Genomic DNA, 24,650 nt, shown 5'->3' on the forward strand with positions numbered 1-24,650 from the left:
AATAAAAAAACAAGCCAGTTTATTTCCTCTTCAAATGGGCATTAAGGGAGCCAAGAATTTCCAAAATGGTGAAGTACTTTTCTCAGATTTAGAGTATGGGACAGCAGACCGCCAGGATCATCATATTGCAAATCCACATGAATTGGCTCAGTGAAAGGTCAGGGGCATCTCTATGAGAGGAGCACCAGAGACACTGCCTTAGCTTCTCAGAAAAGACAAACAGCCCCCTTTTCCCAGAGAATGCTTTGCAGAAAGTATTTAAAAATAAATTAGTAGTAACTTTCAGATGTTTTTGATCTCGACTTCACAATGCCTCATCAAAATCTAGAGCCAGGAAATGTGACCTTTCAAATAGCCCAATTCTAGCCCAGATACAAAATATTTCGCTCCTACATTTAGCAACACAGAGTTATGGTTCGACTTATAGCTCCTCACCTAGCACAAGGGTCTTTTTCTGTATATAAAGGAACAGATGTAGACAGGAGAGAAATCTCTCTCCATATAGAAGGAGGTTAGGATCAACATTACATAATTACCTGTTTAGACAGGTTACAGGGGCATTCCATCTATCCTAAAAATACTCCAGTTTCTAAACAGTAAGGATGTTTGTTTCCGGCTGTGATGATAATGTATTCTCTGATTCCTCTCCTCAGTAAAGCAAAGGTTCAGATTCCCTCTAACATTTTCTCCTCCAGTTGATCTTCCAAATCTATCTGGAACCAGTAAGGAAACTATTTCTGGAAGTTCCTAAAATAAGCAACGGGAAGTATTACTGTAATAAATCATGATTCAGAGGCCCAGAGACAACTGGGTGGTTCCAAAGCCCTTCAAAGACTTGATCAGATTGAAGCAGCAACGGTTGGCTGCCGTACCAGCTGCCAGGAAATACAACTGCAGGAAAAATATTCACTGGAGAAGAGCTGGGTTTTACTCATCCGTGTAGAATTTGAAACTCAACCTCTGACATTTCAGAAAAATAGAGCTTAATACTAAAAGTGCCTCAGTATGTTTTGTGCTATAAACAGCGCAAGGCAGTAGTAGGTGAAGGAGTAAGGATAAAGACGATGCTCAAAGGGAATGACCTACAGGTTAAATAAAATATCCAGGAGTAGTGGCCACAAAAGTCAGCAACGGCATCAGACAACAAAAACCTCGGTCAAGGACGCCCTGGGCTTTTATCTTCACAATAGCTCGTGATATCTGTATAGCTCTCTACAGATTACAGAACGCTTCAAGCACATTATAACAACCACCTCCTCTCTCTCCCCAAACATCCTACATCAGGGAAACCAAGGAGGAGAGTAAAAGGTAAACATAACTGTGGCTATCAATGTCCTATTTCTGGAAAGGTATTTTGCAATTTATGTCAGTCTCATTTTGTTGTTGAAAGGTGAGACAAGTTTCTCCAAGTTTATTGAAATGACATGATTCTTGGTTATGAATAAGCTTGTTTCCTTGATTATCTATATTTTTAAATACCTGATTCAGGGTTTCTCAACTTTGCCAGTGACATTTTGGGTGGGATAATTTTTTGTTATGGGAGGGTGTCCTGTGCATTGTAGGATATTCAGCAGCATCTCTGTTCTCTACCCATGAGATGCCAGTAGCCACCACCACACCCAGTTGTAAAAGCCACAAATGTTGGGAAATGTTGCCAAATGGATTGAGGACAGAGGGAGGGGGCTGTTAATAAGGCAGGAGAACATAACAGCTGCTTTGATTCAAATGAATTCTTGTATGAAAAAACATCCACGATACGTATGAAAAATTTGAAAGCATGGTTACTTAACAAATCTGCTTACCACTCACCAAACAGAATATTGTTGATTCTTTTGAACACCAAGTAAACAGATAAGTTCCAAGGTTTATTGCTCCACGGGGCCAAATGAGTCTCTTTGTCACAGTTTGGAAGAAATTGTTCTACCATTTTACATTGGCATACCTCTACCCTTGGGAGTTCACCCTGATACAAGGTCTTTCCACGGGTCAAATTTGGGTTTCTCTTTCTTTCTACTCTCTTTCCTGTAGCCGACCAAGAAGACATAACATCTGACTGTAGTTACTTTATACAGGACTCATGCTGAATCTTTTGATTCACATGTTTTTTTCTTCCTTTTCATGAAAACAGAAGCAGTGTTTGCACAATCCTTTCCAAACTAGTGATAAAAGACAGATGCTCTTTCCTCAAATCAATATATCTCGAGATAACCTGAAAAATTTTTAAATAATCTCAAGTGGAAATAAAAACTCATCAAAAACAAGTATGAGTAAAAATTTCCAGAATTAAAATATTTGACAGAATTTTAAAAAGGAATTAATGAGAATTAGGTGTAAATAAATGTTACTTAAGCTAATTTGAAGTATGGGGAGCTATTTTCAATCTTTGGATCATATATGAACTTGGAAGAAAAACAAAATGTCGACTTGACCCTAACACAAACTTGGCAATACAGATAAGATCATCTGGATGGATAAGGTTTCAGCAATTCAGAAATAATCAGAAATTTTAAATTGGGAGAAACTGAAATTCAGTCAAGAATGAGGCTCATTGAGAATGAGATGGGAAAGTGAAAAATATTTTGGAGGTTCCCCTATTTGATAAAAGTACAAGATGCATGTGAATTAAACGAACATTGAAAGTAACTTTCTTGAATAAAGCAGTTATATCTGATGTGTTAAAGAGTAGAGTTACTCTGTTGACTTGGAACCAGGCATCTTTTTCATTTACGGTGGATTTACAGTCTTGTTGCCCTGCCTTTCAGGTCTGCTTGAGGAAAACACTCTATGAAGTATCCAACGTCTATGTTGTCTGCAAATTTTATATTCCCTTAAATGGAAAGTCCTTGTAGTTTTTAAGCAGTTTTATTTTAATTAGAGCCTTAAACTCTGCAAACATTCATTTTATTGCCGTTCAGTGCCAAGTTTTGGGCTTTCTGGAAGCATGACATAAAGAGCCAGAAAGAGAAGCAGCTGCCCAAGGTTCCAGTTCAGAAGATGATAAATCCAAAGCAGAAGATGATTTAGCTTTAAGAAACAGAACTTTCTGTTGGAAAACAGAAACAAAGAAATATCTAGGTTGCTTCTTGCCCTGTGGGAGTAGGCTGGGCTAATGGACTATTTTATTTACCTCCAAGGTGGTTATAACAATTGTCGGGCATCGACCACCGTTCTAGGCTCTTTACCGCTATTAACTTATTTCCACCTTGAAGCAAGCCTACGAGGTTCGTACGATTATAATCCCCATTTTATAGACAAGAAACCGGAGAGGTCAAGATCCTTACCCAGGACCCTCCACTGACCAAACATGAATCCAGCTTTCAAACCCAGAGACTCTGGCTCTGGAGTCTGTGCCCTTACGTACTATACTCTGCTGCCTGAATCAGAAAAAAAAATTTAACAGAAGCAGCTTGAATCTGGCACCAGGAGCCAGAGGATGAAGACATCCTGAGTGCTGAGACAGCCAGGGGGATCAAACCCCGGGAAATCAATTTTACCGTGAGAGGCAAGAGTGTGTGACCAGAAGCTAAAAGGAGAGGAGAAGGTCAGGAATCAGGCAGGCTGGGAACATGAAACAGTAGTAAAGTAAGAGAGACCAGGGGAATGGGCAAGAAGGGATTTACTTATTGTGTTAAGATTCCTCGCCACTGTGTTCTGGGTAGATTGGGTTAATTTTAAGTAACAAAGTAGAACTTGAGCAAAATTCTCCCCTCTGAATTTATCTTCTTTTTCCCTTCCCTCAATCTTCTAGGGCACAATGAGGACATAGGACAAGAGGTAAAACAGATGGAATGTGCTGACTTAACACGTTTCCTCTAAAATTTTAAGCACTACTATTCATTCTTTTCTTTTCTTTTATTTATTTATTTTAAATTTTTTGTTTATTGCAGTAACAGTGGTTTATAACATTGTAAAAATTTCAGGTGTCCATCATTATACTTCTATTTCTGCATAGATTACATCATGTTCACCACCCAAATACTAATTACAACCCATCACCACACACATGTGCTGAATTATCCCTTTTGCCCTCCTCCCTCCCCCCTTCCCCTCTGGTAACCACCAATCCAATCTCTGTCTCTATGTGTTTGTTTGTTGTTGTTATTATCTACTACTTAATGAGGGAAATCATACGGTATTTGACCTTCTCCCTCTGACTTATTTCACTTTGCATTATACCCTCAATGTCCATCCATGTTGTCATAAATGGCTGGATTTCATCATTTCTTATGGCTGAGTAGTATTCCATTGTGTATATATACCACATCTTCTTTATCCATTCATCCCTTGTGGGCAATTATGTTGCTTCCAAGTCTTGGCTATTGTGAATAACGCTGCAATGAACACAGTGGTGCATGTATCTTTACGCATTGGTGTTTTCAAGTTCTTTGGGTAAATACCCAGCAGTGGAATAGCTGGATCATATGGTAGTTCTATCCTTAATTTTTTGAGGAATCTCCATACTGTTTTCCATAGTGGCTGCACCAGTTTGCACTCCCACCAGCAGTGTATGAGAGTTGCCTTCTCTCCACATCCTTTCCAACACATGTTGTTTCCTGTCTTGTTAATTATAGCCATTCTGACGGGCATGAGGTGATATCTCATTATAGTTTTGATTTGCGTTTCTCTGATAGTTAATGACTTTGAACATCGTTTCACGTGCCTGTTGGCCATCTGTATATCTTCCTTGGAGAAATGTGTGTTCAGGTCTTTTGCCCATTTTTTAATTGGGTTGTTAGTTTTTTTGTTGTTGAGATGCATGAGTGCTTTATTTATTTTGAAGATTAGCCCCTTATCTGATGTATGGTTTGCAAATATCTTCTCCCAGTTGTTAGGTTGTCTTTTCGTTTTGTTGATGGTTTCCTTTGCTGTACAGAAGCTTTTCAGTTTGATATAGTCCCATTTGTTTATTTTTTCTATTGTTTCTCTTGCCCCGTCAGACATGGTGCTTGAAAATATGTTGCTAACACCAATGTCAAAGAGCGTACTTCCTATGTTTTCTTCTAGAAGCTTCATAATTTCAAGTCTTACATTCAAATCTTTAATCCATTTGGAGTTAATTTTTGTGTATGGTGTAAGGTAAGGGTCTACTTTCATTTTTTTGCATGTGGCTATCTGGTTTTCCCAACACCATTTGTTGAAGAGACTTTCTTTTCTCCATTGTATGTTCTTGGCTCCTTTGTCGAAGATTAGCTGTCCATAGATGTGTGGGTTTATTTCTGGGGCTTTCGATTCTATTCCATTGATCTCTGTGTCTGTTTTTGTGCCAGTACCATGTTGTTTTGGTTACTATAGCTTTGTAGTATATTTTGAAATCAGAGAGTGTGATACCTCCAGCTTTGTTCTTTTATCTCAGGATTCCTTTAACTATTTGGGGTCTTTTGTTGTTCCATATAAATTTTAGGATTCTTTGTTCTATTTCTGTGAAAAATGTTGTTGGAACTTTGATAGGGATTGCATTGAATCTATAGATGGCTTTAGGAAGTATGGATGTCTTAACTATGTTAATTCTTCCAATCCAAGAGCACAGAATATCTTTCCATTTCTTTGTCTTCTTCAATTTCTTTCAGCAATGTTTTATAGTTTTTGGTGTACAGATCTTTCACCTCTTTGGTTAAGTTCATGCCTAGGTATTTTATTCTTTTTGTTGCAAATGTAAATGGGATTGTATTCTTAATTTCTCTTTCTGCTACTTTGTTGTTAGTGTATAGAAATGCAACTGATTTTTGTATGTTAATTTCGTATCCTGCAACTTTACCATATTCGTTTATTACTTCTAAAAGTTTTTTGGTGGGGCCAGCCCCATGGCTTAGTGGTTAAGTGTGCGTGCTCCGCTAGTGGTGGCCCGGGTTCGGATCCTGGGTGCACACTGATGCACCGCTTCTCCGGCCATGCTGAGGCCGAGTCCCACATACAGCAACTAGAAGGATGTACAACTATGACATGCAACTATCTACTGGGGCTTTGGGGGAAAAAAGGAGGAGGATTGGCAATAGATGTTAGCTCAGAGCCAGTCTTTCTCAGCAAAAAGAGGAGGATTAGCAGAGATGTTAGCCCAGGGCTGATCTTCCTCACAAAAAAATAAATAAATAAATAAATAAAAGTTTTTTGGTGGATTCTTTAGGGTTTTCTATATATAAAATCATGTCATCTGCAAATAGTGACAGTTTCACTTCTTCTTTTCCAATTTGCATCCCTTTTATTTCTTTTCCTTGCCTGATTGCTCTGGCTAGGACTTCCAATACTATGTTAAATAGGAGTGGTGAGAGTGGGCATCCTTGTCTGGTTCCTGTTCTTAGAGGGATAGCTTTCCATTTTTCACCATTGAGGATGATATTAGCTGTGCGTTTCTCATATATGGCCTTTATTATGTTGAGGTACTTTCCTTCTATACCCACTTTATTCAGAGTTTTTATCATAAATGGATGCTGTATCTTGTCAAATGCTTTCTCTGCATCTATTGAGATGATCATGTGTTTTTTATTCTTCATTTTATTAATGTGGTGTGTTACGTTGATTGATTTGTGAATGTTGAACCATCCCTGCATACCTGGAATAAATCCCACTTGATCGTGGTGTATAATCTTTTTAACATATTGTTGTATGCGATTTGCTAGTATTTTGTTGAGGATTTTTGCATCGATGCTCATCAGTGTTATTGGCCTGTAATTTTCTTTTTTTGTGTTGTCCTTTTCTGGTTTTGGTATCAGGGTAATGTCAGCTTCGTAGAATGAGTTAGGGAGCTTCCCCCCCTCCTCAATTTTTTGGAAGAGTTTGAGAAGGATAGGTATTAAGTCTCCTTTGAATGTTTGGTAGAATTCACCAGGGAAGCTGTCTGGTCCTGGACTTTTATTTTTGTGGAGGTTTTTGATTACTGTTTCAATCTCCTTACTGGTGATTGGTCTATTCAAATTCTCTACTTCTTCTTGATCCAGTTGTGGAAGGTTGTATGATTCTAAGAATTTATCCATTTCTTCCAGATTGTTGAATTGGTTGGCATATAGCTTTTCATAGTATTCTCTTATAATCTTGTATTTCCGAGGTGTCTGTTGTAACCTCTCCTCTTTCATTTCTGATTTTACTTATTTGTGCCTTCTCTCTTTTTTTCTTGGTGAGTCTAGCTAAAGGTTTGTCAATTTTGTTTATCTTTTCAAAGAACCTGCTCTTGGTTTTATTATTTTTTTCTATTCTTTTTTTAGTCTCTATTTCATTTATTTCTGCTCTGATTTTTATTATTTCCCTTCTTCTACTGATTTTGGGCTTGGTTTGTTCTTCTTTTTCCAGTTCCTTTAGGTGTATTGTTAGATTGTTTATTTTAGATTTTTCTTGTTTGTTGAGATAGGCCTGTATTGCTATAAACTTCCCTCTTAGAACCGCTTTTGCTGTATCCCATAAATTCTGGCATGTCGTATTTTCATTTTCATTTGTCTCCAGGTATTTTTTCATTTCTCCTTTGATTTCTTCATTGACCCAAGAGTTGTTCAGTAGCATTTTGTTTAATCTCCACATATGTGTGGCTTTTCTGATTTTCTTCCTATAGTTGATTTGTAGTTTCATACTGTTGTGGTCAGAAAAGATGTTTGGTATTATTTCAATCTTCTTAAATTTATGGAGACTTGTTTTGTGGCCTAATATTGATCAATCCTGGAGAATGTTCCATGTGCATTTGAAAAGAACATGTATTCTTTGGTTTTAGGATGGAATGTTCTATATATATGTACTAGGTTCATCTGTTCTACTGTGTCATTTAAGGCCAATGTTTCCTTATTGATCTTCTGTTTGGATGATCTATCCATTGGTGTAAGTGGAGTGTTAAAGTCCCCTACTATTATTGTGTTACTGTCTATTTCTGTTTTTATGTCTGTTAATAATTGCTTTATATATTTAGGTGCACCTACATTGGGTGCGTAGATATTTACATGTGTTATATCCTCTTGTCGGGTTGTTCCCTTGATCAGTATGTAATGCCCTTCTTTGTCTCTTTTTACAGTTTTTGTTTTAAAGTCTATTTTGTCTGATATGAGTATTGCTACCCCCTCTTTCTTTTCATTGCCATTTGCGTGGAGTATCTTTTTCCATCCCTTCACTTTCAGTTTGTGAGTGTCTTTAGGTCTGAAGTGTGTCTCTTGTATGCAGCATATATATGGGTCTTGTTGTTTTGTCCAATCAGCCACCCTATGCCTTTTAATTGGAGCATTTGGTCCACTGACGTTTAAAGTAGCTATTGATAAGTATGTACTTACTGCCATTTTTAACTTTTTTTTTCTCAGTGTTTTAGTAATCCTTCTCTGTTACTTTCTCCTTCTATACAGAATTGATGGTCTCTTTAGTTTGACATCTGTCTGAAAATTCTACTACTTAACTCCCCTCCTGTCTCATTTTATGTTTTTGATATCATATCTAACCTCTTTTTTGTGCATTTGTATCCATTACCCTCTTATCATGGAAAGAGATAATTTTTCCTGTTTGCAGTCTTCTTTTTTCCCCTTAAATCAGTCCCTTTAACATTTCTAGTACCACTAGTTTCTTGTTGACAAACTCCTTTAATTTTTGCTTGTCTGGGAAAATTTTGATCTCTCCTTCCATTTTGAATGATAACCTTGCTGCGTAGAGTATTCTTGGCTGTAAGTTTTTTCCTTTTAGCACTTTAAATATATCATGCCACTCTCTTCTAGCCTGTAAGGTTTCCGCTGAGAAGTCAGCTGATAGCCTTATGGGGTTTCCTTTGTATGTAACTTGTCCTTCTCTTGCAGCTTTTAGGGTTCTCTCTTTATCTTTAATTCTGGACATTTTGATTATGATGCATCTTGGTGTGGGGCTCTTTGGGTTTATCTTGTTTGGGGCTCTCTGTGCTTCCTGTACCTGGATGTCTGTTTCCTTCCTTAGGTTAGGGAAGTTTTCATCTATTATTTCTTCAAATAGATTCTCTGCCCCTTTGTCTCGCTCTTCTCCTTCCAGGACACCTATAACATGGATGTTAGTGCGCTTGATGTTGTCCCAGAGGTCCCTTAGACTGTCCTCACTCTTTTTAACTCTTTTTTCTTTTACCTGTTCAGCATGGGTAATTTCTTCTAGTCTTTCGTCCAGCTCACAGATCCGTTCTTCTGTATCCTCTACTCTGCTTTTGAGTCCCTCTAGTGAATTTTTCATTTCCAGTATTGTATTCTTCACTTCTGATTGGTTCTTTTTTATATCTTCCATTTCTTTGTTGACATTCTCACTGAGTTCATCTATTCTTCTCCCCACATCAGTGAGCATCCTTAACACTATTTGTTTGAACTCTCTGTCAGGTAGGTTGCTCATGTCTGTTTCTCTTAGTTCCTTTTCTGGGGTTTTGTCCTGTTCCCTTACTTGGAACATATTCCTTTGCCTCCTCATTTTGCCTCTTTCCCTGTGCCTGTGTCTACGTATTATTTGGTTAGCTATGTCTTCTGCTTTTGGATAGGTGATCTTATATAAGTGATGCCTTAGGAGGCCTGCAGTGTGCTTCTCTCAGTTCTCAATGTTCCAGGTGTGACGCCTATGTGGGCTACGTGTGCCCTTCTGTCGTGGCCTCAGTAGGTGCCCTGTAGGCGCCCAGGGAGGCCGAGTTATGCTCCTGGCCAGCTGTTGTAATGCTCAGCTGCTTGTAGTTGTTGTGGGCCCTTCAGTCTCTTTATCAGGTGTGGGGAGCCCCAGCACAGTTGGCTGCAAGTTCTAATACCACATTTGTGTTGCAGTGTCTCTTTTAAGTGAGTAGACCCCCAGTGTGGCAGGTTGTTAGGCTCAGGGGCTTACAATTGGTATAAGCCTCCAGCCTTTAGGTCTCTTGTCAGCTCTCTGAGGATTGCAGCTGGGTGGGGCTGGCCTCAGGCACAGGAGCACCCAATGGTTTCAGGCTTTGGAAGGTGGGGCAAACCCCCTGGGTGGGTCTTTAGAAGCACAAGTCTTCTGCAACTGACAAGCCCTGCTGCCCTCAGGTCCACACACACAGTCAACACAGTCCTGCCCCGTGTGCACGCCCTGACCTCCTGAAGTGGACCCAGTCTCTCCTCGGCAGGAGCCCCACACATTCCACCACCACCCCACACTCTCCACTCACTCCTTGTGCATGCCCTGCCCCATGAAGTGGGCTTAGTCACCAGGCTGCAGAGAATCCAGTCACCAAGCTACGCAGGCCCACAAGTTGCCTGAGGACTTGTTGTTGGGTGGGGCCAGTGGCTAGGGTGGGCTGCCTGCCCTGGCTGAGCTGGATTAAATAGGTGCTCTAGTGGGTGGGGCAGACCCTGGGCTAGGAGGCCGCAGGGAGAACTCCAATGGCATCTGTGTCAGCACGCCCACACCAGGCCACAACAATGGCCGCCACCAATGTCCCAGTCCCTCGAGAGTTCTCACCTCTCACTGCAATGCACTCAGAGCCTAAGTGAGACTCTTTTCACCAAAGCACTGTGCACCTTTCTTTCTGGTGATTTTCGGTTGCTTTCTGAAACGGGTGAGTTTGTGTGTGTGCCCTTTAAGAGCCGGTTTTAATTTCTTTGTGAACCAGCTTTTCTGGGGGTACTCCCCAATGTTTCAGTAGCAGCAAATCAGATATTATGCCACTCGTCTCGATTGTGCTGGGTCCACAAAATGCCCACAGTGGGGGCGCTCCCCGGCTCAGGGCCCCGCGCCTCCAGGGAGGGCTGCAAACCTGTGGGCTGCTCTGCCGGCGGTGAAGCTGGTGGCTTGTGAAGGCAGCATTTTTTCTCTCCAGAAGGGAGTTTCTGCCTCTTCCACCTCAGTTAGGATTGTTCTTTGTTGCAGGAGTTCCTCTTATCCAGTTTTCATTTCTGTCTCAGGGGTAATTTTTCCACGAGTAGTTGTAAATTGGCTGTGTCTGCGGGAGGAGGTGAGTTCAGAGTCTGCCTACGCCGCCATTTTGACTTCTCTCCCCACTTTTCATTCTTTATACACTATTCTTAATGGTCACTGCTTTCTTTTTTTTTTTCTAGGACTGTTCATTTGGTAAAGGCAAATCTTGGCTTTGGGATATTGATATGTTCTGGATAAAAAGTGAAAAGTAAATTAAGATCCATGTGCTATATCATTCTTATCATAAGTAAGGTGAAGGAAAACGTATATAAAAATCTCAGTCTTGTACTATGTTAAGGGAACAAAAATACCATTACCAGGTAAGTTATATTTCATATACAAACCAACTGGGAGGTGAGTATCAAGGGCTGATTATACTATTCTATTTTTATATAACATTAAAAATTAAAAGAGATTAGGTGACTAACTTTCAGTAACAATGGTGACTTGTATATAGTCTCCTCCAGATTCTCCCTGATTTGGGGAAAGATATATGAAAATATAGGGAAGTCTATTTTAGTCTATAAACTAGGAGAGTGAAAAGTACATGTAAGGAACTCCCACAGCATCTGAAATGGAACCTGGTAGTACACCCTTAGTCAGAAGGGCAGGAACTTGTGGTGAAAATGGTCCACATGGTAGGTTATTACAGATTTGGGGAACAACTTCATTTTACCAATATCCTTGGGAAAACTATAGATGAAAGAGCATGGACTTTAAAAAAATGTTTACTTCATGCTTGGCATATTCATGGGGCAATAGTCTTATTGTAAGGGTGATCATCTAACTTAGAAAGTACCACAGCTGGCTGCCCCAACAAACTTACCAGGAACTTCTTCAGCAAAGAGACGCTGCTCCTTGCTGAGAAATCCTCTAGAAGAAACACTCCCTCCTTCCATATTCTATCCCATATGATACCTTGATGTCCAAACTGGCAAAGTATCATCACAATAAATCAAAAGTTCTCCTTCTTCCTTTAATTCCCCGTGGCATATTCTACCAGAAATATACACAGTCTCTTTGGAGAACCCATCTCAATTCACAATACTGCATGAACACAGATCTGCTTCTGTAAAGATGTACGGAGAAGAAAATCACTGGGATGAGAAATGCTTCAGCAATTCAAAAGAAGAGAATCAATCTGAAGAATGAGAAACAGCCATTCTTCTTTGAAATGATGTTTCTACAAGACAGAAGGTAGGATGTTAGAAAATCTTTGTGTTCAATAAGACATAAGACATTGCTAGAGGAAGACAGGCACAAAAAGGGAAATTATGACATCAGGAAAAATATTGCATGGAGAAGGAAAACATGACTGCAAAATTTTAAAAAGCAACAGAAGCAGCAAAAATCAATGGGAATACTACAGACAACTGGAATAATGAAATAGAGAACAGGTTTTGGTTTTTTCTTACATAACTCATAGGAAAAAGGATGGGAACATGAGACTAAGTAGGAAAAATATGAGAGATATGGAGGAAATATTGATTCATTTATTTATCAATCCATTTAGCAAATATTTCTTGAGCACCCACTATTTGAAGGCAATGTTGCAAGCACGGGTGATAGAATGATAAGAAAGACAATGTCCTTGCCTCATAGAAGTTAAATTACAGTGAGTGGTACTGACATCAATTAGCAAATAAATGTATAACGTAACGTCAGGTAGCGTCAAATGCTATGAAAACAACCAAAGCCAGGCAAGAATACAGAGCATGGTAATGGGGTTGCAAGAGATGGCCTCTTTGAGAAGGTGAAATTTGAGCAGACAATGCAATAACATAAGAGGTGAGCCATGTGAAGAGCATTCCAGGCAGAGTTTAGCAAGTTCAAGGACCGTGAAACGAGGACGAGCATGTGTGTATTCAGGTAGATGTAGTGGAATGACCAAGCATAGAATGCTAGCAGATCAAGTCAGATAGTCAGGGGCAGATCCTTGAGATTCTAGATCATATAAGCTTTTGATTTATCATGAGAATGATGGGAAGCCACTGGAGGGTTTTAAGCAGGTGAGTGACACAGTTTACATTTTAAAGAGAAAATGTTGGAATAAGAAAATATATATGTATCTGCTTTATTGTCTTTTTTTTCCAAAAAGGGAAATGAAAATATAAATCAGAACTAAAGTAATTGCTTACTTACATCAAGTGAGTGAAAGCAAACAGGTAGAATGAGGGAAGGAAGTAACATTTTCCTGTGAGACTTTTACGTATTCAGAACTGAATACAAACAGAAGCAAAGCAGCCAAGCTGTATTCAAGTAAATAACATAACTGTCCTGAAAAAAGGGGTGTGGGAAGAATGATCTAAGTAAATGTTGAACGTGTGTTTTGAACACATGCTTTGAATTTAAAAACAAAATAGTAACAAATCTCTAACTCATCTTAATAGATTTGTTAGTGCCCAGAAGCAGCCAAAATGGCTGCCTCCTGGCTCTGTATACTTTTCACTACCATTTATTCAATCAACAGCGTTATTGCTCAGGGCTCAGACTGTACCTGTGAGCTAGTCCCTTGAAGCTTAATTTGAATGATGATACAGCAGAGGGATCATGGACTGTGGAATCCTCCAGATGAGTTTTTAAGTTCCAAATGTGCTCTCTGTGAGCTCTTGGCATTGGACAGACCACTTAATCTCTTCGAGTATGGCTTTCCCCATCAGTAACGTGAACATCATAAAATCTAATTTACTGGATTGTAGTAAAAATTAAATAATATAATAAGGCAAAGAGTGCTGGCTATGGACTCCCTATTTATCTTAAAAGAAAGGCAATCAAGTCTCCATCTTGATAGAGTGCTTAGTATATCCGATGTTGAACTATGAAGGACTACATTCCATAGACGTGATTGAAAACTAAATCCAAGAACCAAATAGCAGAAATTATGCTTGAAATACAATCCCATATCAACATGTCAGTTAACAGAGGATTTATTTGGGGGATTTCATATGACAAGATTTAGGTGTTCAAGAGGTTACCTCTTTGGTGATGATGAAACCTGTGTGATGCATTATTAAATATAGTAAGTATTGAAAATTTTTCTCACTTATAACTGAGAAGTCAGTTATATGGACTTCATTAGCTTTTGGTCTTGACACAAAGATAAAGAAAATTGCAAAAAAGAAGATGTAGATCCTTAATCATCTTTAACCTGACTCATATCTTTGGTTTTCTGACAATGGAGTAAGTGTGACTATAGAGTGAATGGTTTTCCTTCTGAAAAGATCATCCTACTCATTGGAATGCTTTAAAATTAAATCTATTTTTGCTATTGAATAGTTGCTTACAAAAACAAAATTTCATTCTATCTTTTCCTAAATGTTATGTAAGCTCTATTGATAATTCTTCTTATAACGTTATAAAGAAACTGAAAAAAAAAATGCACATTTAAGCATGATCTGAGAAATGAAAGACAGCATGAGCTACAAGGCAATATCTTTAAAAATTACTGTCATTCCAAAACAATATCACGTAATTATTTTCCTGTCCTGTCAACACTATTACATTAATATTTTAGACTCAGATGAAGAGTCTAAAATATATATCCAGGCATATTTGGAATTTTTGTATGTAAAAAGGAGACATTTTAAATCAGTGGGGATTGGAAAAATAATAAAATGAATGTTGTTAGAATATTGACTATTTATTTCGATGAAAATAGTTTGCTTACTAATCTTCACATATAAAAAGGAATTCCAGATGGATTAAAGACTCAAACATAATATTTGGAAGAAAACATACAGAAATATTTTAATAATATTGGAGTAGAAGAATACCTTTGAGGTAATGCACCAAATCCAGAAGACATATAGGTACAACATGACATACTTGACCACATAGAAATTACAAACTTTTGTATCCTGAAAGATGCCATAAACAAGTAACAAAAACTGGAAAACATAATATAAAAAGAATTTCAACAAAGCAATACATGTATGAACAACTGAATAGAAAAGTAGGCAAATAATGCAAACAGACAATTCACAGAAAATAAATAGAAATGGCCAATAAACATATAAAAAGATGTCCAGCCTCATTAACATGAAAGAACCCAGCAAGCCTCACTAGTCAAATGGAAATGGTGTAGTCAAGAGCACAGCTGGACTGACCAGAGCACCATTTTGTCTTTACATCAAAAAGAGGCAGCTCCACCTTTGAAGGAAACATTATCTTCAACTTCACTGCCTTCGTGAAGCAATGCTGCTGGCTCAATGGAGTCTTTGATTCACAGGTGTTCTTCTAAATTTCTAGGCCTGATTTACTGATGGCTCAGCTAAATTAAAACTTACTGGTGTCCACTGGGCCACTATGGATGTTCAGTCTTAGTGCTAGCTATTTGTAAACAAAAGTGGATGTGGTTACTCTATTCAGTAGACAAAACTCAAGGCAGTCTTAATAGCCCTGGCCAACACCACCTTTCACGAATCTTTTTACAAATATTTGGGCTACTGCCAGGGTCCTGGGTGTCTGGTCTACCACTCAGAAGACCACAGACTGGTGGATTAAATACATCCCTTTTTGGAACCGTCAACTGTGGAAACAAATTTCAGTGGGCAATCAGACACCTGAATCACTCATGTAGATGTCTATGGTAAGGGTCCATTCTCTGATGAGACCCACTGAAATCAGGCTGCTGATCAAGCCTGCTAAGAAGGCCACTATCACTACCTAAATTCCTCATTGTACTGGAGGAGGCAACACATCCACTTTCGTAGACTGGGCATAAAGTAAAAGACTATACGTTTCTGGTGCATAAGTCACCACTTCATGCCAAATTCATGACTCTTGCCAAAAGTTGACCCATTCGACTCACAATGGGAGGGCACATTGCAGGAGTCATTGCCACTGCCTTCTTCTGGCCAATTGATTACATGGAATTTTTGACCCCTCTCTTAAGGTTGTCCGTGATACTTTATGACTGTCAATACTTTTTCTGGTTATGACATTGCTGTTCCAGTCTGATCAGCTAACTCTGACCATCCAACTATGACTCTTAAATCTAAACTGTGCTGCATGTTCCACTTTCCAAACCACCTACAGTCTGACAATGGTTTGTATTTTGTCATAAAGGTCACCAAAAAATGGGCTGATGATCATGATATTTGATGGAGATTCATGCTCCTTATCATCTTCAGGCTGCTGGCATCTTTGGGAAGTGGAATGGATTTCTAAAAAATCATTTAGAAATTATTTCTGACTCTATCTACCTTATCTCTTCCTGGTCTATACCCTTTAGTAAGACAATTTGGTCACTGAATGTGGCCATCCCAGAGTGAGCTGATCTCCTCTTGGCTCCCTCCTGGGTAATGATCAGAGGAAAGGGGAGGGGAAATATATAAAACTACTTTGAAAATTCAGGATTATTCTCTGACCATTCTTGGGCATGATGTGTGTCTTTTTTCTACCAGTAACTTCAGATAAGCCTGATTGGTACACCCTCTGGGTGGCAGCCATGCCAAAAGGGATGCTAGGAGATTCAAATGTAATTCTGGTTCAGCCACTGGATTCTAGCAACATGGATGCCTGTACAGTATCCATCAGGGCCTTCTGCATAACTTCTGGAGAATATGGGGGCAAAGGAATGAGGCGTCTGTTGATGGTCGCATCCTTCTTGCTGTATTGTGAGTAATAAAGTTCTTTGTCTCTGACTTTGGAGTCTTGTGTCTTCTACTAGCATCCATGAAAAAGTAACAGGCTAATTTAATAGCTTGTAAGAAAGGTAATATCAAATTCCAGACTAGCACTTATCATTCCAGACAATGAAACGGAGACTCACCAAAAGCTGAAAACCACTGAATTTATTGTAAAAGAAAAGTAATTATATATCCCCTGAAAATACAAACCATGCCTATTCTTTTCTTTGATCACTCCAATCCACGTGGCTTGTTCTGCAAAGTTTGTGCCACTTAAATGTCAATTAACTGAATTATACCAGGAAGCTGTTACTCTAAAAGGAGCACCTGAATTACGGTGATAAGAACTCGGGTACGGACATAATTTTTGATTCACTCAATATGAAATATATTCATATCCAAGAAAAATATCTTCCTGTTCTATAAGCCATTATAACTACAGTTGGTACAACGTTAGTTTTAATTTTCATTATAAAGGAGTTGTTAATTTATATTTAATGATATCATTTTCTTATATTCAAGAAAGCATTACCCAGATTAGTTTAAAAATTAGCCTTTAGATATTGCATCTTAGCTTTTTGTATATTATATAACCATTTTATTAAAAAATGAACTCTATTGAAAGATTTCTAGTTAAATTAAAAGAACTAAGAAAATGAATTTTCTCAGCAAACTGTCAACTCAATGACAGCTTTTCTAAACTTCTTATATTCCACTTTTCATTTTTAACTATCTCTTTTTTTCCTAGTTGGTTATGTGTAAATTCAGTGAGACTCAAAAATGTCAACTTACCACTTATCTCCAAAAGAGAAAATACGCTTTCCTAATATCGCAATGAATTCCATCACTATAGATGAAATTTTATCATAGTGTCTACAAAAAGATCACAATACGAATTGTAGCTCTCCTGTGTATGATGAGAAAGCAACATCTGAGAACGTTCATTGGTGCTGTCTTTGGCTGACCAGAGTAATTAGTTCCAGCATGCATCTACCTAGTAGAATATAAAGGTTACTCAGAAGTGTGTGTACGTGTGTGTGTGTGCATACACATGAGATGAATGGAAGCTTCCTGTGTAGAAAATGTGAGTCAAAGTAAAACAATGGATTTCCTTTGCTTTTTCACTCCTCAACAACTGACATTTTCTGGGTTGAAGTTCTTTATATTTTTAGGCTACTATAATCACTACAGTGTTGAATCCAGATTTTGCACACACCACACTTACTTTTTACCTTTCAAATTACTTCAGAGCTGATGTGAATATAATTAAGCTTATATTAGCTAGACTGTAATTTATATATTTTATGGCCAAAAGTCTTTATACTTCCAACACAGCTCTAGCTTAAGTGATGGAGAAAATAAGATGTCATAGGGATAGTCCATGCATAATTTTCACAGTATGCTACTTTATCTTGATGTAATCTCAATTCACTTTTTTCCCAATGAAATCTAGCATCAGAACCATGAACTAAGGCAGGCAGTTAGTCCAGTGTAATAAGAAGTTATCTAAACTTTTGTGTTCCAACTACTGTATGCTTGTCCCAGTGCTCCCATTTAGTCACTAGTAATATGCTTGGTGTCGATTTCAGAGTTTTTTTAAAGTCTTGGTTTGAAAGTACTAGGAAGGTCAAATCCCATGAGTCAATTTCATATCCTGCTGTAGTAAATGGACTCCTGTATTGAATCTCTTACATACAAAAAAAGGTCAGTTTCACTGTAAATATCATGTCTGTCATTGAACCAAGACATTGCTCAGCTCCTGACAGATGTGGTTATTCACCTCAGGCTTCCCTAGAGTAGTTCTGTAGTCTTACAGTCTAGTTCTCTCCAGTGTGAATTCTGATCCAGCAACAAATCTATGTGGATGATTCTTAAAATGGTGATTGAGAGTCAGAGAGCTCTGAGGAATGAATTCAGCCTCTGTCACCTAGATCTGTGTGACCTTCAGTAAATTACTCAATATCTCAGAACCTCAGTTTCTCCATTTACAGAATGAGGATTTAAGGTCATTGTGAGAATTATAGGTAATAATGTATAAATTAGCCAGCCCTGGTGGTCTAGTGGTTAAGATTCTGTGCTCTCACCACCATGGCCTTGATTCGTTTCCCTGTCAGGAAAGACAGACACCACCTGTCTGTCGGTTGTCATACTGTGGTGGCTGCGCATTGCCATGACGTTGAAAGCTATGCCACTGGGATTTCAAATACCAGCAAGGTCACTCATGGTGGACAGATTTCAGTGGATCTTTCAGACTAGGAAGAAGGACTTGGCCACCCACTTCTGAAAAAATAGGCCGTGAAAACCCTATGAATAGCGGTGGAGCATTGTCTGACACGATGCCAGAAGGTGAGAGGATGGCACAAAAATACCGGGCAGGGTCCCATTGTGCTGTCCACAGGGTCAGAATCGACTGGACACACTAACAACAACAGTGTATAAATAACCTGATACATAGTAAGCACTAAATAAATGACTGCTGTCATTATTTTGTGACATTTCCAGTTTATTTTCTTATATTCCTCTTCCAACTAACACACTCTTCTTCCATTGCTACCTAGAGAAATCTTACCTCTCTTGTAAGTTTTATCTCAAATTCAACATTTCTTTTGAAACTTTTCAAAATGTCCTGAGGTGGAAGTGATTTCTCTACCCTCTGAAGCCCTCCAATACCTCTTGTAGGTAAAAGCAAAATGAAAAGGAATCATTATCTTGTTTTAAAGTTATATGTCTCATTATTACCTTCTTAACTACGTACTTGGTTGTGAAAACTATAACCCACACGTTAGCCATAGGAGCACTGAAGACAGTGCACAGCATTTAGAACCGAGGTTCATATAAGATTTATTTAATGAATATATGTTAAAGCAATGGATATATGAATAAATATATGAAACCTAAGTCTCTATTTCCAAAAGGGTTAATGTGATTTGTTCTTGGATGGTGAAATACATCATTTTATGCTTCCTGTACTCAGAATTTTAATATTTAGCACGTGTGTGTGGTTCATTTAGGTGAAAACAAGGGGCTGAAAACGTTTATGAATAAAAAAGAAATAAAACAAAAGTCTTGCTTTGTTATATGAAGTTATATACTATTTAATATAGTTTATATTAAAACTAATATTAATCTTAAAAAATACTACAACTTCTAAAAGTTTATAATGAAATATAGAAAACAAGCTTTTTATTCCTTAAACATGAGGTATTTTTGTGCTAACTTTATTAAGTGGCATAAAAATTGGACCCAGCATTGGCAAGTCTTGCAAAGTATTTATTAGAGTCATTTTAGACAGCCTCTTTTGCCAGAAAAGGGAAAAATAATTTCTTGATATAAACCCATTTTTAATCACATGCCAATTAATAGTTTCTCAATGGATTTTTAGGCAAATTTGCAACTTGGACAATTACCTAGTGAATTTTATCTTGATATTTGTACTGTATAGACATCTGTTCTTCTGAACTTACGACTTGCTTCCCTTGAATAGTAATCCAAGCAATTGCTTCATTTTCTTGAAGTAAATCCAACTTTTATGCAATAATCAAATTTATTAAGCAATCAAACTTAGGTCAACTGAGTTGAACAAATATTTATTAAAGGGAGTGACATGTACAAAAAACAGTACACTTCACTGTGGTAGATTCTAGACTTGGAATATGATTTTATTGTCTCACATAGTACCACTATGAGGTAATATTTTAAAATAGCAAATATTAGTAAGAATGAAAATATATTCCTTTTTCACTCAAGAATATCTCCTATCAAGAGCACCATTCACAGTACATACAAACCATGGAGAAGACTTTATTAGCTGATGGACAGAGCTGTTCTTTTGGGCCCAGAAGGACACAAAAAACTCATTTATTTCTAACCTTAGTCTCAAGTATTAATCTCAGGCATTTCCAATTTGTTTCCTGAAATGCATAAGATCATCATCAAAAATGTATTAAAATGCTCTCTTCTTTCTCCTTGTTCCTTTCCCAAGAACACTTCTGTCTCTTCCACGTCCCTTGTTTCCCATGAGAATTTGTTCATCATCAGTTGGGGGTAAGGGAGGGATGGTCAGGGAAGAAGAGGTCATGAAGTTCCCCCCCACAGACTTATAAAATATGAAGAGTGAATAAGTGTTACCTGGACAGAAGAGGAGGTGAATGAGGGCTCGTGGGAATCATTGGGAGAGAGCTTGATTTTGTGAGGAGAACCTGACAGATGATGTAACCAAGTTGGCAAGAAAGTAAAACTTTAACCTCATGAGTTTCGTTTATCCTTGTGCATGTTTAAAGGAGATTATCTTTTCACGAAAATTATCTCAAGCACACCTTTCAAAATTTATGTTGAATTATTGTCATTTCCAAAGAAACTTCTGGGAGAATTTGATCTTAACAATTATTGTACCAGTGTTTTTTATTCAAAGACCCAAGACCAGCTGGTTGGCATTTGAATTAAGCAACGGCGCCCTCTAGAGGACTTTGAGGTGCGGCCGACTCCTAACCGTCAGGAGTGAACTGGGTCAGAGAAACAGATGCTCTTCTGCATCTCTTTGTGTGCTCAGGGCCCACAGTAGTTTGGGAAAGAAACCAAGTCATGGTCATAGCATTTGTTTCCATCATATATAGATATATTGATGGACATGTGTGTCCAAAGGAATCTAAACTTGGGTGAAAAGCAATTGACACCTGAGACAAGTGTGGCCACTGTAACACCCCACCTCTAACAGCCCGATTACCACCGCCCACTGAGGTCACACTGAGAGAGCAAATATTTGAATCAATCCTTTTCTTATATTTCTTTGCTCTTCATAAGTCACTCTTTCATCAAATGAGCTGGAAAGTGTTCCTTTCGCCACTATTTTCTAGAAGAGTTTGTGAAGACTTGGTCTTTCTTCTTTACTCATCTGATGGAATTCACTAATAAAGCTACCCAGGTCCAGGTTTTCTCTGTAGTAAGATTTTTAATTACTAATTATATATCTTTATTTGTTACAGATCTATTCAGATTTTCTCTCTTCATGAGTCAGTATTGATAATTGTATCTTTCTAGGAATGTGCTCATTTCATCAAAGTTATCTGTTGGCATAACAGTGTTTATAGTGTTTCCTTGTAAATCTTTTCACCTCTATAGGATCAGTAGTGATGTTCTGTCTTTCATTTCCGATTTGGGAATTTTTGTCTTTTCTCCTTTTTATCACTGTTTTTTGGGGACAGGGTTTGTTGAGCTCTTCACTTCACAATTCTGGAAGTCCCGTATGTATTTGGTCCTTATTTTTAGAAGACATAACTCATTTTAGCTGGTTGAGTAAAAAATTATTCAAATACACTATCCAGGAAGGTCAGAGAACTAGCCTTGGATATTATGTAGCCAAGATCAAAAGAGCCAGGGAAAAAATGACTGTCTATGCCACAGGACCTATCCGGTAGATACCGGTGAGAGAAGAGAATTGATGCCAAAAATTCTGTGATAGCTGCCACAAGCCAACAAATGCCTTCTGCTTTTGTACTTGCCTGAAGATACAGTCTTCAGCGTGTAGGTATCACCTTAAGTTGCTCATTTCAGACTTGCACCTACTTGGTAGCACTTAGATCACACATGGCAACCTAGTAGGAAAGGAGTTTGGAAAACATATTTTCACTGGCCTTATTATACTGAAAGTCAAAATAGAGGGAGCTGGAATAGGTGCTGAGTGAGCCAACTTACACTTTCTACCACAATGACTTCACACGATCTGACCATTTCCCACTCCTCTGACCTTCTCTCTTAACAATGTCCTCAAGTGTCCACTATGCTTCAGCCACACTGTCCTTTTTTTCTGTTTCAGGAGAACCTTGCAAAATGCAGGACATTTGTATTTTCTGTTCTTTCTGATTCAAATGCTCTTATCTTAGGTCTTGGTATGGTTGACTTCTATGCCACGTGCTCAAAGAATTCTTCCTTAATCATTCTGGGTAAAATAGCCACCTCCATCCCCTGACTCAGAAATTTCTCTTTAATTCTTATGACGCAATTTTATTTTATTCTTAACATGAGTTCATATTATTAATTTACATGCTTATTGTCTGAATATAGCAACACAATTAGCCCCATAAAGGCAGAGATTCTGTATATTTCCATAACCAAGTGCTTTAGGCCCTCACTGTTCAATAGGATTTTCTGCAATGATGGAAATGTTGTATATTTACAGTCCAGTAGGATAGCCACTAGATACATGTGGCTTACTGATCTCTTGAAATGTGGTTAGTGCCACTGAAGAGCTGAATTTTAATTATTTAATTTTGAATAATATACATTTAAATAGCTACATGGGCTTAGTGGCTACGGTATGGCCAATGTAGCATTGGCTTTAAAAACAATTTGCTTAATGGATTAGTTAACAATTAGCAAAAAGATTGTGCATATAATTCCTATACATCTGCATGTCTGTTATCAATACTCTTTCATAAGTGTATTTGTTTTTCTACATAAATTGTTTCAATCCTTAACTTGCTTTCAAAAAAATAAGGATTTCCTAAGAAGCTGACCGAACAAATTTTAGTAAATTTTACTTCGGCCCATGCTCCATATTTAAGGAATTTATTCAATGAAGAGAATTTCTGAAAATTGGTATTGCTACCTCTATAAATTTCACCCTGGAGACTAAAAATAGGACAATAATTTTACTTAGCCTCTTTGAATCAAGCGATATAACATGGAAGAATACTAAGGACTGATGGTGGCAAAAAATCAATGTTTCAGAATAAGAAATAAAAAGAAAAAGACAGGGGCCGGCCCAGTGGCGCAAGCGGTTTAAGTGCACGTGCTCCGCTGTGCCAGCCTGGGGTTCACTGGTTCGGATCCCGGGCGCGCACTGATGCACCACTTGTCCAGCCATGCTGTGGCGGCGTCCCATATAAAGTGGAGGAAGATGGGCATGGATGTTAGCCCAGGGCCAGTATTCCTCATCAAAAAGAGGAGGATTGGCAGATGTTAGCTCAGGGCCGATCTTCCTCACAAAAAAAAAAAAAAGAAAAAGACAGTGTTAGATAATGTATAAGAAGTCTGCATTCTTTATCTGTGATTTCATCAAAACTTTAGTTCTAGAATCTATGATCTTGATCTCCGATATATCAATTTTCTCTCAAAACAAGGCTTTTCTCAGGTATTCTCACTTTCAGGTTAGTATTTTTGAAAGCTTTACTTATTTGTTCCCTAGAGTAAACCAGTTTCTTTGCATGTACCCCAAATATTAAGGCTATAACTTGAGGCTAGATTTAGAAAATACAGAGATTAATTCTATAGCAGAGGAGAAGAGACTGGGAAATCCTGTCTCGAGGGAGGTAGAGGATACTGTAACACACATGGAACTTGCTTTCTCTGTGCTGAAGTCCAAGAGGGGGATGGCATGTTAGGATGAGGGAAAGAAGAGGAACTATTGCCCTTATGCCCATGTGGCACCCCCAAAAGAGCTCACCTTTAAAGTGCCCCTTTACCAAAGCTGCAGTTCAGCAAAGCTGAGGAAAAAGAGCCTTTAAATTCTGTGTTATAAAGAATTTTGTTGAAAAAAAGCATTTAGGCTGATTTATGTTTCAAGAAATCTGAATGCTTGCCTCACTGCTTTTTGAAAGAGACCAATTAATTTGTTAGAACATGTCAAAAAGAAGTGGTATTAGTAAGATTTACTAAAATATATTGTCAACAGTACACAACTTCCACTCCTGGTCAGGAAGTAGATGGATGTGAAAGGTTTTCACTGCCCAGTAACAATAAGAAATATGATTCAAAATAAAAATCATACTGTTCTATGGGGATAATAAAAAGTGGTGAATGCAAAGAAATATTGATAAACTAAATACTCAAAGAGAAGCAAGCTCTCACAGAAGAGCAGATTGCCTGTGAGTAGCTTCTACACATGAGAGTGGATGCCTGATCTGGATAGAGTGGGGACTCACATATATAGAGATATTTTAGGAACAAGGAGAAATCCCTCAGGCCTTAGATTACAGGGTGGGCTAATGAAATTAATTGAAACCCAGAAAAACTCCAAATGCATAAACAAATTGCTCAAAACCTGCTTGCAGTCATAATTAACTAGGACCTCACTTGCTTCCCCATCATAAGCAACTAGGAACTAGAAAAAATATATGAAAAGGTTATTTTCAGACATTGAACAGTTGGAATTGATCCATAGAGAAGATAAACAAATGAAATAAGCCCTACAATTGA

This window comes from Ceratotherium simum, chromosome 17 (genome assembly GCF_057802395.1).
Source record: "Ceratotherium simum simum isolate JZ-2026a chromosome 17, ASM5780239v1, whole genome shotgun sequence".
Lineage (NCBI taxonomy): Eukaryota > Metazoa > Chordata > Mammalia > Perissodactyla > Rhinocerotidae > Ceratotherium > Ceratotherium simum.